The following is a 14,421-nucleotide window of genomic DNA, read 5'->3' on the forward strand; positions in this document are numbered from 1 at the left end:
CTGGAGTAACACAGGTGCTGTGGGGCAGGATGGATGGGAACTGGCAGAGCTGTGGGGTGGGTCCCAGGGCTGGAGTAACACAGGTGCTGTGGGGCAGGATGGATGGGAACTGGCAGAGCTGTGGGGTGGGTCCCAGGGCTGGGGTAACACAGGGGCTGTGGGGCAGGAAGGATGGGAACTGGCAGAGCTGTGGGGTGGGTCCCAGGGCTGGAGTAACACAGGTGCTGTGGGGCAGGATGGATGGGCACTGGCAGAGCTGTGGGGTGGGTCCCAGGGCTGGAGTAACACAGGGGCTGTGGGGCAGGATGGATGGGCATTGGCAGAGCTGTGGGGTGGGTCCCAGGGCTGGAGTAACACAGGTGCTGTGGGGCAGGATGGATGGGCATTGGCAGAGCTGTGGGGTGGGTCCCAGGGCTGGAGTAACACAGGTGCTGTGGGGCAGGATGGATGGGCACTGGCAGAGCTGTGGGGTGGGTCCCAGGGCTGGAGTAACACAGGGGCTGTGGGGCAGGATGGATGGGCATTGGCAGAGCTGTGGGGTGGGTCCCAGGGCTGGAGTAACACAGGGGCTGTGGGGCAGGATGGATGGGAACTGGCAGAGCTGTGGGGTGGGTCCCAGGGCTGGGGTAACACAGGGGCTGTGGGGCAGGATGGATGGGAACTGGCAGAGCTGTGGGGTGGGTACCAGTGCTGGAGTAACACAGGTGCTGTGGGGCAGGATGGATGGGAACTGGCAGAGCTGTGGGGTGGGTCCCAGGGCTGGGGTAACACAGGGGCTGTGGGGCAGGATGGATGGGAACTGGCAGAGCTGTGGGGTGGGTACCAGTGCTGGAGTAACACAGGTGCTGTGGGGCAGGATGGATGGGAACTGGCAGAGCTGTGGGATGGGTACCAGGGGTGGGGTAACACAGGGGCTGTGGGGCAGGATGGATGGGCATTGGCAGAGCTATGGGGTGGGTCCCAGGGCTAGGGTAACACAGGGGCTGTGGGGCAGGATGGATGGGCATTGGCAGAGCTGTGGGGTGGGTCCCAGGGCTGGAGTAACACAGGGGCTGTGGGGCAGAATGGATGGGCATTGGCAGAGCTGTGGGATGGGTACCAGGGGTGGGGTAACACAGGGGCTGTGGGGCAGGATGGATGGGCATTGGCAGAGCTATGGGGTGGGTCCCAGGGCTAGGGTAACACAGGGGCTGTGGGGCAGGATGGATGGGCACTGGCAGAGCTGTGGGGTGGGTCCCAGTGCTAGGGTAACACAGGGGCTGTGGGGCAGGATGGATGGGCATTGGCAGAGCTGTGGGGTGGGTACCAGGGGTGGGGTAACACAGGGGCTGTGGGGCAGGATGGATGGGCATTGGCAGAGCTGTGGGGTGGGTCCCAGGGCTGGGGTAACACAGGGGCTGTGGGGCAGGATGGATGGGAACTGGCAGAGCTGTGGGGTGGGTCCCAGGGCTGGAGTAACACAGGGGCTGTGGGGCAGGATGGATGGGAACTGGCAGAGCTGTGGGGTGGGTCCCAGGGCTGGAGTAACACAGGTGCTGTGGGGCAGGATGGATGGGAACTGGCAGAGGTGTGGGGTGGGTCCCAGGGCTGGAGTAACACAGGGGCTGTGGGGCAGGATGGATGGGCATTGGCAGAGCTGTGGGGTGGGTACCAGGGGTGGGGTAACACAGGGGTTGTGGGGCAGGATGGATGGGAACTGGCAGAGCTGTGGGGTGGGTCCCAGGGCTGGAGTAACACAGGGGCTGTGGGGCAGGATGGATGGGAACTGGCAGAGCTGTGGGGTGGGTCCCAGGGCTGGAGTAACACAGGTGCTGTGGGGCAGGATGGATGGGAACTGGCAGAGGTGTGGGGTGGATCCCAGGGCTGGAGTAACACAGGGGCTGTGGGGCAGGATGGATGGGCATTGGCAGAGCTGTGGGGTGGGTACCAGGGGTGGGGTAACACAGGGGCTGTGGGGCAGGATGGATGGGAACTGGCAGAGGTGTGGGGTGGGTCCCAGGGCTGGGGTAACACAGGGGCTGTGGGGCAGGATGGATGGGCATTGGCAGAGCTGTGGGGTGGGTCCCAGGGCTGGAGTAACACAGGGGCTGTGGGGCAGGATGGATGGGCATTGGCAGAGCTGTGGGGTGGGAGTGCAGGGCTGGGGTAACACAGGTGCTGTGGGGCAGGATGGATGGGAACTGGCAGAGCTGTGGGGTGGGTCCCAGGGCTGGAGTAACACAGGGGCTGTGGGGCAGGATGGATGGGAACTGGCAGAGCTGTGGGGTGGGTCCCAGGGCTAGGGTAACACAGGGGCTGTGGGGCAGGATGGATGGGAACTGGCAGAGCTGTGGGGTGGGTCCCAGGGCTGGAGTAACACAGGGGCTGTGGGGCAGGATGGATGGGCACTGGCAGAGCTGTGGGGTGGGTCCCAGGGCTGGAGTAACACAGGGGCTGTGGGGCAGGATGGATGGGAACTGGCAGAGCTGTGGGGTGGGTCCCAGGGCTAGGGTAACACAGGGGCTGTGGGGCAGGATGGATGGGAACTGGCAGAGCTGTGGGGTGGGTCCCAGGGCTGGGGTAACACAGGGGCTGTGGGGCAGGATGGATGGGCATTGGCAGAGCTGTGGGGTGGGTCCCAGGGCTGGGGTAACACAGGGGCTGTGGGGCAGGATGGATGGGCATTGGCAGAGCTGTGGGGTGGGTCCCAGGGCTAGGGTAACACAGGGGCTGTGGGGAAGGATGGATGGGCATTGGCAGAGCTGTGGGGTGGGTCCCAGGGCTGGAGTAACACAGGGGCTGTGGGGCAGGATGGATGGGAACTGGCAGAGCTGTGGGGTGGGTCCCAGGGCTGGGGTAACACAGGGGCTGTGGGGCAGGATGGATGGGCACTGGCAGAGCTGTGGGGTGGGTCCCAGGGCTGGAGTAACACAGGTGCTGTGGGGCAGGATGGATGGGAACTGGCAGAGCTGTGGGGTGGGTCCCAGGGCTAGGGTAACACAGGGGCTGTGGGGCAGGATGGATGGGCACTGGCAGAGCTGTGGGGTGGGTCCCAGGGCTGGGGTAACACAGGGGCTGTGGGGCAGGATGGATGGGAACTGGCAGAGCTGTGGGGTGGGTCCCAGGGCTAGGGTAACACAGGGGCTGTGGGGCAGGATGGATGGGCATTGGCAGAGCTGTGGGGTGGGTACCAGGGCTGGGGTAACACAGGGGCTGTGGGGCAGGATGGATGGGCACTGGCAGAGCTGTGGGGTGGGTCCCAGGGCTGGGGTAACACAGGGGCTGTGGGGCAGGATGGATGGGCACTGGCAGAGCTGTGGGGTGGGTCCCAGGGCTGGGGTAACACAGGGGCTGTGGGGAAGGATGGATGGGAACTGGCAGAGCTGTGGGGTGGGTCCCAGGGCTGGGGTAACACAGGGGCTGTGGGGAAGGATGGATGGGCATTGGCAGAGCTGTGGGGTGGGTCCCAGGGCTGGGGTAACACAGGTGCTGTGGGGCAGGATGGATGGGCATTGGCAGAGCTGTGGGGTGGGTCCCAGGGCTGGGGTAACACAGGGGCTGTGGGGCAGGATGGATGGGCATTGGCAGAGCTGTGGGGTGGGAGTGCAGGGCTGGGTAACACGGGGGGCAGGATGAACGGGCCCTAGCTCTGCATTGATTTCCTGCTGTACCAAGGTGGAACTGTGGGGCGGCAGGTGCTCACCCCCACTGCCCCTCCTGCTGGCTGCTGGGTAATTAGCTCCTCCACCCTGGGCCTCCCCCTGACCCCCCAATACCCCTGTGCCCACCTTGTCTCAGGCCCTGCAGCCTAGGAGTGAGGTCAGGCCTCAGCTCCCCAGCCAGAGCAAGAGGGGGTCTGTGGCCTCCCTCCTGGAGTCCCTATTTATACAGCCCCAGCCGGGCCCTGATTGGCTGTCCCTGGCCCAGCTGTGAGGCTTTGCACTCAGCCCTCTCCCCTGCCTGGGTATAAACTCTTAAAGGGCCAGTGTGGGGCAGATGCCCTGTCCCAGGGCCCAAAGCGTTTACTGCACTGATTCCAGGTCAGGATGGGATTCGGGGGCAGGCAGGGGCTCAGGTTTGGGACAACAGGAGGCGGTGATTTGGGACAGAGGGTCTCTGGCAGAGGTGTGGGGGGAGGGACGGGGGAGCAGAGATTGCTGTGCATTGTGGGTAGGGGCTGTGGGGCCGGAATGGAAACTTTTCAAAGACACCCGTAGTAAGATGAAGGCCTAAAACATACACCCAATGCAGCACAGGCCTGGTCTGAGGCCTAGCTACCAATGGACAAACCATGGCTGACATCTAGCAAAGCTAAGCTGTGAGCAAGAGGCCAGCCCCAGCTCACAGAACTTGGCACGAACAGGGCAGAGAGTGCAAAACACTCATCGGTCCTACGAACCGACTGCAGAACAGTCATCGGCCCTAGGTACCGACTGCAGAACAGTCATCGGTCCTACGTACCGACTGCAGAACACTCATCAGTCCTACGTACCGACTGCAGAACACTCATCGATGCTAGGTACCGACTGCAGAACACTCATCGGTGCTAGGTACCGACCGCAGAACAGTCATCGATCCTACATACCGACGGCAGAACACTCATCGATGCTAGGTACCGACTGCAGAACACTCATCGGTGCTAGGTACCGACCGCAGAACAGTCATCGATCCTACGTACCGACTGCAGAACACTCATCGGTGCTAGGTACCGACTGCAGAACACTCATCGGTGCTAGGTACCGACTGCAGAACACTCATCGGTGCTAGGTACCGACTGCAGAACAGTCATCGATCCTACGTACCGACTGCAGAACACTCATCGGTGCTAGGTACCGACTGCAGAACAGTCATAGGTCCTAGGTACCGACTGCAGAACACTCATCGGTGCTAGGTACCGACTGCAGAACACTCATCGGTGCTAGGTACCGACTGCAGAACACTCATCGGTGCTAGGTACTGACTGCAGAACAGTCATCGATCCTACGTACCGACTGCAGAACAGTCATCGGTGCTAGGTACCGACTGCAGAACACTCATCGGTGCTAGGTACTGACTGCAGAACAGTCATCGATCCTACGTACCGACTGCAGAACACTCATCGGTGCTAGGTACCGACTGCAGAACACTCATCGGTGCTAGGTACTGACTGCAGAACAGTCATCGATCCTACGTACCGACTGCAGAACACTCATCGGTGCTAGGTACCGACTGCAGAACACTCATCGGTGCTAGGTACTGACTGCAGAACAGTCATCGATCCTACGTACCGACTGCTGAACACTCATCGGTGCTAGGTACCAACTGCACAAAAGTCATCAGTCCTGGCCATGAGAGGAAAGCACATGGTACCACCCGCTCATTAGAAAGACCTTGGTACCCGCTCCCCACAGGTACAGACCCAGGTTCAGGAAAGGGTCTAAAATGACGGAACGATGGATAGAGATGATCTCATCAAACCATGAGTTACAAGGGGAGGGTGGTATCTAAGTAGCGTCAGAGGGTGGTAAACTGACAACATCAGAGACCTGTTACGTCAGCAGTGAGGTGTGACTTGTTGTACCTGTATATAAGGTGGTGTCTTGGGGGGACAGCCTTTGGATGACCTAGGGGGCAGTGGGGCCTCCACCGATTGAGTCATCCCATTGTGGCAAGTCCACGTGCGTAGTGGCTCCATAGAGTCTACAGACAACTGTGACTGTACTTCGCTCTACAATAAACCTGTCCGAGCATCTTTGATCCTTATCTGGTTTGTGGTCTATGGGGGCCCTCTTGAGGTCTGCTCAGGTTGACACGGCCCACATCACTGAGCGCACATGCCAGCAGCCTTCTGGTTATCATCATCGATGGAGCCAGAGACCTGTGAAGACACCTCGGCAGTAAGTCCTGACCAGCCCTCCCTGAAGCACTACACCACCATGGGTACGTCTACACTACAGCGCTAGTTCGAACTAACTTAGTTCGAATTAGTTAATTCGAACTAAGCTAGTTCGAACTAACGCATCTAGAACTAAAAACTAGTTCGAACTAGCGTTTTACTAGTTCGAACTAGCAAGTCCACATTGAGTGGACTCTGAACAGGGCTTAAGGATGGCCGGAAGCAGTGCCGGCAGGGCATAAAAGGAGGACTTAGAGCATGGAGATGCTGTCTCAGGCTAGCCGAGGGCTGCGCTTAAAGGGTCCCGACCCCCACCCCGGACACACAGTTCTAAGGGGTGCCCCGCTTGCAAAGAAGTTCTGGCTTGGAGTGCCCTGAGTGCCCACACTGGGCACATCACACCACTCGGCCATCAGCCCGGCTGCACTTGCCGCAGGCTGCCATCTGGGGAGAGGGAGTAATTGGGGGGCTGCAGGAGAGCTTCCACCCCCAGAAGCCCGTAGAGCCAGCCCAGTCCTCCCCATCGGGGGCTCGTACCCCATTCCTCCCTCACCTCCTTCCACTTACCCTTCCTTAGCCCCCCTTCTTATTGATGTACAAAATAAAGATAACGTTTCTTCCAACATTGACTCTGTCTTTATTGAAAAAAAACTGGGGGAGACTGGGAAAAGGAGGTGGGAGAGGGGAAGAGAAAGGCTGGGAGAGGGGAGGGCAACTAACATGATCAGGGGTTGGGAACAGGTCCCAGATGAAGAGAGGCTACAGAGACTGGGACTGTTCAACTTAGAAAAGAGGAGACGGAGGGGGACAGGATAGAGGTCTCTAAAAGAAGGGGTTGGGTGGAGAGGGTGCATTCAGAAAAGTTCTTCCTGAGTTCCCATAAAGAAGGACTAGAGGACACCAAAGGAAAGGAATGGGTATCAGGCTTGAAACTAGTAAGAGAAAGTTGTTCTTCTTGACAAAGCAAATAGTTAACCTGTGGAACTCCTTGCTGCAGGAGGCTGTGAAGGCTACAACTAGAACAGAGTTGAAAGGGAAGTGAGATCAAGTCATGGAGGTTGGGTCCATGGAGTGGTTTTAGCCAGGGGGTAGGAGTGGTGTCCCTGCCCAAAGTTTGTGGAAGGCTGGAGAGGGATGGCACGAGACAAATGGCTTGGTCACTTTCTTCGGTCCATCCCCTCCAGGGTCCCTAGGGTTGGCCGCTGTCGGCAGACAGGCTACTGGGCTAGATGGACCTTTGGTCTGACCCAGGACGGCCATTGTAAGCTCAGGGCTCAGGGTCGGGGGTCTCAGTGGACCCCCTTGATTTTCATGCACACCTGCTCCTGGGTGGCCAGGCTGGCAGCTCTCCTGCCCAAGCCAGCCACTTTCCTGTGCCTAGTGCGGAAATTGTGGACGAGGTCCACGATGTCCGCGCTAGCCCAGGAAGGTGCCCGCCTCTTGCGGTCCAGGGCAAGCTCCCGGGAGCCGCCAGCCTGGTCCCGGCAAGAGGGGGTGGGCTGGGGGGCATCGGGTGGGTGGCTCTGTGCCGTGCCAGGTGCAGGGTCTGCTGGCTGGGTGCTGGCAGGCTTGCACCTGGCACGGGCACCGTAGCCAGCCCGTGCCCCTTTAAGGGGTCCGGGGCCGGGAGGGGGGCATAGAGTTTCCCTGGTGTTGGCCAGAGTGGCCACCAGGGAAACCTGGGGAGGGCTAGCCTCCCACTAGTTCGAACTAAAGGGCTACACAGCCCTTAGTTCGAACTAGCTAGTTCGAACTAGGCGTTAGTCCTCGTAAAATGAGGTTTACCTAGTTCGAACTAAGCGCTCCGCTAGTTCGATTCAAATTCGAACTAGCGGAGCGCTAGTGTAGCACCTATTAAAGTTAGTTCGAACTAACGTCCGTTAGTTCGAACTAACTTTGTAGTGTAGACATACCCCATAATAGAGGCCCAACTTGAATGGATACTCCAATTAAAAAACACAGTAAGAAAACAAAAAAAATACCACCGTAGCTTAGCAACCAAGTAAAAGAAGCAGTGAGAGATAAAAAGGCATCTTTTTAAAAGTGGAAGTTAAATCCTAGTGAGGAAAATAGAAAGGAGAGTAAACTCTGTCAAATTAAGTGTAAAAATATACGCAAAGCAGCTAGCCAAAAACTCTAAGAGTAATAGAAAAATGTTTTTAAGTACATCAGAAGCAGGAAGTCATCTAAGCAACACTGGGGCCCATGGACAATCGAGATGCTAATGGAGCACTCAAAGACGATAAAGTCATAGCGGAGAAACTAAATGAATTCTTTGCTTCTGTCTTCACGGCTGAGGGTGTGAAGGAAATTCCCAAACCTGAGCCATTCTTTTTGGGCAACAGGTCTGAGGAATTGTCCCAGATTGAGGTTTTGGAACAAACTGATACACTTAACAGTCACAAGTCACCGGAACCAGATGACATTCACCCAAGAGCTCTGAAAGAACTCAAATGTGAAATTGTTGAACTATTAACTGTGGTTTGTAAGCTATCCTTTAAATCAGCTTCTGTACCTAATGACTGGAAGACAGCTAATGTGACACCAATATTTAAAAAGGGCTTTTGAGGTGATCCTGGCAATTACAAACCACTAAGTCTAACGTCCGTACCGGGCAAATTAGTTGAAACTATAAAGAGTAAAATTGTCAGAGACGTTATGGATGAACATAATGTGTTGGGGGAAAGTCAACAGAGTTTCTGTAAAGGGAAATCATGTCTTACTAATCTGCTAGAGTTCTTTGAGGGGGTCAACAAACATGTGCACAAGGGGGATCCAGTGGACATAGTGTACTTAGATTTCCAGAAAGCCTTTGACAAGGTCCCTCACCAGAGGCTCTTAAGTAAAGTTAGTTCTCATGGGATAAGAGGGAAGAGCCTTTCGTGGATTGATAACTGGTTAAAAGACAGGAAACAAAGGGTAGGAATAAATGGAAAGTTTTACGAGTGGAAAGATGTAACTAGTGGGGTCCCCAAGAGTCTGTCCTGGGACCAATCTTATTCAACTTATTTATAAATGATCTGGAGAAAGGGGTAAAGAGTGAGGTGGCAAAATTTGCAGATGACACCAAACTGCTCAAGATAGTTAAGACCAAAGCAGCCTTTGAAGAACTTCAAAAAGATCTCGCCAACCTAAGAGAGTGGGCAACAAAATGGCAAATGAAATTTAATGTAGGTAAATGTAAAGTAATGCACACTGGAAAACATAATACCAACTATACGTACAATATAATGGGGGCTAATTCAGCTACAACTACTCAAGAGAGAGATATTGGAGTCATTGTGGACACTCAAGTGTGCAGCTGCAGTCAAAAAAGCAAATAGAAACTTGGGAATCATTAAAAAAGGGATAGGGTATGTCTACACTACAGCGTTATTTCGAAATATCTAATTTTGAAATCGTTATTTCGAATCATCTTATTTTGAAATACACACAAAATGCATATGAAAATAGCTTTTTGCTATTTCAAAATAGCACGTCCTCACGGATTGGATGCTGATCACATTTAAGGACAGCTGGAACTGGTTCCGGCAGGGCATCAGATCTGAAGTTACCTTGTGGCCAGGGCGGCCAGCAAGGCAGCCTGGGAAGAGCTGAAGGCCCCCTATTTCAAAATAAGTGTCTACACAGCACTTATTTCAAAATAGCCAGGCTCGACAATTAGGGCAATTTACTCACCTATGGCGAGTAGATTTTAGCCCGGCACAGCGCCGCAGCACAATCAGCGCACAGCTGGCGAGCGGGGCTTGCTGCCGCTTGTCAAACCCTGGAAATAGCAATTTTGAAATTGGTGCTATTCCTCGTGGAATGAGGTTTACCAATTTTGAAATAAGCCCTCTGCTATTTCAAATTAATTTCGAAATAGCAGTTGGCTTGTGTAGACACTAAGGCTATGTCTAGACTGCAGGCTTCTTTCGAAAGAGCCTCTTTCGAAAGAGCGCGTCTAGACTGCAGGCGGATCTTTCGAAAGAGAAATCCGCTTTTTCGAAAGAGAGCACCCAGTGAGTCTGGATGCTCTCTTTCGAAGACGGCCTCTTTACATTGAAGAACGCCTTCTTTCGAAAGAGGAACTTTCGAAAGAAGGCGTTCTTCCTCGTAAATTGAGGTTTACCGCCATCGAAAGAAAAGCCGCGTTCTTTCGAAATTATTTCGAAAGAACGCGGCTTGAGTCTGGACGCAGGGGAAGTTCTTTCGAAAAAAGGCTACTTTTTTCGAAAGAACCCCTGAGTCTGGACACGGCCTAAGAAAGTTATTTCGACATAATGGCAGTTATTTCGAAATAACCTTGCTGTGTAGACATACCCACAGAGAATAAGACAGAGAATATCTTATTGCCTCTAGATAAAACCGTGTCACACCCACATCTTGAATACTGCGTAGAGATGTGGTCACATCATCTCAAAAAAGATATATTTTTACAAAGATTTATTGGCTTTGTAAAAGGTTCAGAAAAGAGCAACAAAAATGATTAGGGGTTTGGAACGGGTCCCATGTGCGGCAAGATTAAAAAACCTGGGACTTTCAGCCTAGAAAAGGGTAGACTAAGGGGGGGATTTGATAGAGGTCTATAAAATCATGACTGGTGTGGAAAAAGTGAATAAGGAAAAATTATTTACTTTTTCCTGTAACCTAAAAACTAGGGGTCACCAAATGAAATGATTAGGTAGCAGGTTTAAAACAAACCAAAAGAATTTTTTCTTCACCCAGCGCACAGTCAACCTGTGGAACTCCTTGCCAGAGGATGTTGTAAAGAGCAGGACTTTAACAGAGTTCAAAAAAGAGCTTGATAAATTCATGGAGGTTAGGTCCATTAATGGCTATTAGCCAGGATGGGTAGGAATGGTGTCCTTAGCCGCTGTTTGTCAGAGGCTGGCAATGGATGACAGGGGAGGAATCACGTGATAATTCCCTGTTCTGTTCACTCCTTCTGGGGCACTTGGCATTGGCCACTGTGGGCAGACAGGACACTGAGCTGGACGGACCTTTTGTCTGACCCGGTCAGGCCGTTCTTATGTTCTGTGGAGGGGTGTGTGTGTCAAGATGGCAGGGCTCTGTGGGGAGGGGCTGTGGGGCAGGCCAGAGGGCAGAACTGGGGGCCGTGGGCAGCACAGCAAAGCCTGTCACAACCCAGGCACACTGGCTGATCAATCACTGAGGCCTGTGCGCCGGGCGCTGCCTGTCTCCTGGGCTGCCTGGCGGACCCAGGGGGACCCTCCGGTGTGTTTGCACATCCCTGTCCCAGCCTCCCTGCTCCCCCCGTGTCCCCTCCCTCGCTGGGATGTGGAGGGATTGATGAACGAAGGGGTCAGCTGAAGCGGCACGACCCCTGTCACTTCCCACAGCCGGGGCGACTGGCCACAGAAACCAACCGGCCCCTTCCCCGGCCTAACTCCGCTCAGCGCTTCTGACTCTCCTCTCTAATCAGCCCCGCTGGGCTTCTCACCCCTGCATCACCCAGCAACGCTCCCGGCTAACGGCCTCCCACGGGACCCACTTAAACAACCAGCAACTTTGGTTCTGCCGCCGGCCCTTAATTGCTGGCGAGGTTTGTCGGCTCCCCGGCCGGGCCCGGCTCTCAGCCGAGCGCGACTCTCCTCAGAGCGCTGATTAAGGCAGGAGAAGTTCTAATGACTTGTGCGCCCTCCCGTCAATCCCTACAGAGTCCCGCTCGTTAGCCGGGCTAATTGGAGAGATTTCATTTTAGTAAGTGGCTTGCTAATAGGGATGGTTTTAACGAGCACCTGGTGAAGCAAGGAGTTTGTGTTTAATTATGATTTGTATCCTAAACAATAGTCAATGCAATTAATGTTTCCAATTAAATCAGGCAGGGTGCCTTCGTGTGGGACAGCTTGTCTTGTCAAATGTGGGATCAAACTTATAGAAATATCTGCACCTGTAAAGTCAAGCCCCTCACACACCTCGGACAGACAGGTCCTTGTTATTTCTGTCACCGGGGACAGAGACAGCTCTCGTCCCGGCTGCTATAGCAGAGTGTTACAGTCACACAGCCGGCTCCAATTCCCACCGGCTTGCCTGTGAAATTGGCAGCACAGAGTCAGAGAGAACAGCCTACGGTGGCCTAAAATCATGTTGTGTTATTAAATTGGAAGTTAATGTCCATGACTGTGAAACGCGCCCACCCTGCCCTACCCGAGACCATGAGAACAAATGGTCCCTTTAGCCCAGAGGCCTGTGCTGGATGGATCAGAGGGATTGAACAAACCAGGGAAATCACCGAATGATCCATCTCCTACTGTCCAGTCGCCATTTCTTGCAGTCAGACATCCAGACTATGGGGTTTGCATTCCTGGCCAACTTGGCTAATAGCCACTGGCCAAGTTTCCGGCAGTCCCATAAAGTCTACTGCCACCAGACCTGGCTCTTAGCGTTATGTCCTGTTAGTTAGCTCTAAAGTAACCCTCAGTGTCCTCTGCCAGACCAGGATGCATTGGTAATGCTGTTAGACAATATTGACCTCACATTGTGCAGTGGAGACAACCAAACCTTCAGGTAGTCTTCAAGGTGTGGGTGTATTGTCGGGTTGAACAGTGGTATCATAATATTGACTAGCTTGTTCTCTATCCTTTCTTAATGGTTCTGTTTGCTTTTTTGACTGCTGCTGCGCATTGACTGAATGTTTGCAGGGAACTCACCACGAGGATCCCAAATTTTGTTACTTAATTGATACCAGTTCATTAGGCCCGGTCATTGTACATGTATAATTGGGATTATATTTTCCAATGTGGATTACACATCATATATCAACACTGCCCAGTTCCCCAGTTTTCTAAGATCCCTTTGGAACTCTTTTCAATCTGCTTTAGACTTAATTCTGCATCATCTGCACACTTTGCCACCTCACGGTTTACGCCTGGTACCAGATCACTTATGTTAACCAGCCCTAAGCCAAGAAGAGACCCTAGAAAGAACATGTTATTTATTTATTTATTTCTGTCTGCTGTGGAAAATGGCTACTTAAGCCTCCTCTTTTAGGCCGGTTCTTGAGAGGACTTTCCCGCTCATCCCATGAGACCTGACTTTGCTTAAGAGCCTTTGGCGAGGGACTTTGTCACAGGCTTTCCAGAAAGCCAAGTACACGATATCCACTGGCTCCCTCGCTCACATGCTTGTTGTCCCCTCAAAGAGATTGGTGAGGCCTGATTTCCCATTAGAAAAAACAGGTCGACTCTTCCCCAACAAACATTTGCACAAGGTTCAGATGTAAAATGGCTGTAAGGGGATGCCGGGCCTTCAGGCTTTATATTTCGTTAGCAAAATCAGGGCAGTGAGATGTAGGAGCAAAATATGCTATGGGTTGAACCTCTCTAATTTGGCATCCTCAGGAACCAACCAGCGCCGAACCAGAGAATTTTCCGGACCATAGGAAGTCAATATTGTCTATTGTCTTACTGGGCTCCGAGAAGACATTTAGGGTATGTCTAGACTGCATCCCTCTGTCAGCAGAGGGATGCAGATGAGGCAGGTTGACATTGCAAATGAAGCAGGGATTCATATCCCGTGCCTAATTAGCATAAAAATGGCTGGTGCGTTTTGACGACTCAGCACTTTGTCAGCAAAAAGTGGCAGTCTAGAGCCATCTGTCGAGAAAGAAAGCCTTTTTCGACAGATCCCTTATGTCTCCTGCAAGGAGGTTTACAGGATCTGTCGAAAAAGGCTTTCTTTCTCCACCGATCCCCCTCTAGACTGCTGCTTTTTGTCGACAAAGTGCTGAGTCAGCAAAACACGGCGGCCATTTTATGCAAATTAGGCACGAGATATTTAAATCCCTGCTTCATTTGCAATGTCGACCTGCCTCATCTGCATCCCTCTGCCGACAGAGGGATGCAGTCTAGACATACCCTTAGGGATAAATCAGAGCTAAATAACAGCACAGAACCCTGAGAGCCAGGACTGGTCACAGTAAACCAACTTCATGGGGCAGCGGGAAACTTGGCCACACCGATGATCAGTGGACATCCAGGTAACTCACATCATGTCAGACTGTGGATGTTGCCATACCAGACAGTGCCGAACTAGAGAGGTTCAGCCTCTATCATTTACTCGGCAAAGTCGGGTTCCACTCCGTGCAATATTGGTGGGTTTATAAAGCGACTGGCATGATAACACGATGATTTGGGATCAGAGCCCCACATGTAGATTTGGCTAAGTAGCGAATCCCATCTTTGTCGCTAAGCTATAACAATACATACAGTATTGTTACTGTACATACAGTGTCAAACCTCTGCATTTCCAGGGTTCGCCATACAAGAGAACATTCCTAATGAAGATCAAGGAATGGAGTAGACATCCCACTATTTAGATGTCCCGAGGGGGGCTAAGGGATTGAAAGTCATTGGGAGCTGGGAATCCAAGGCCAGATTTTCAAAGGGTACGTCTACACTACAGCGCTAATTCGAACTAACTTAGTTTGAATTAGTTAATTCGAACTAAGCTAATTCGAACTAATGCATCTAGAACTAAAAACTAGTTCAAATTAGCGTTTTGCTAATTCGAACTAGCATGTCCACATTAAGTGGACCCTGAACCGGGCTTAAGGCTGGCCGGAA

This window comes from Pelodiscus sinensis, chromosome 30, assembly GCF_049634645.1.
Source record: "Pelodiscus sinensis isolate JC-2024 chromosome 30, ASM4963464v1, whole genome shotgun sequence".
Taxonomy (NCBI): domain Eukaryota; kingdom Metazoa; phylum Chordata; order Testudines; family Trionychidae; genus Pelodiscus; species Pelodiscus sinensis.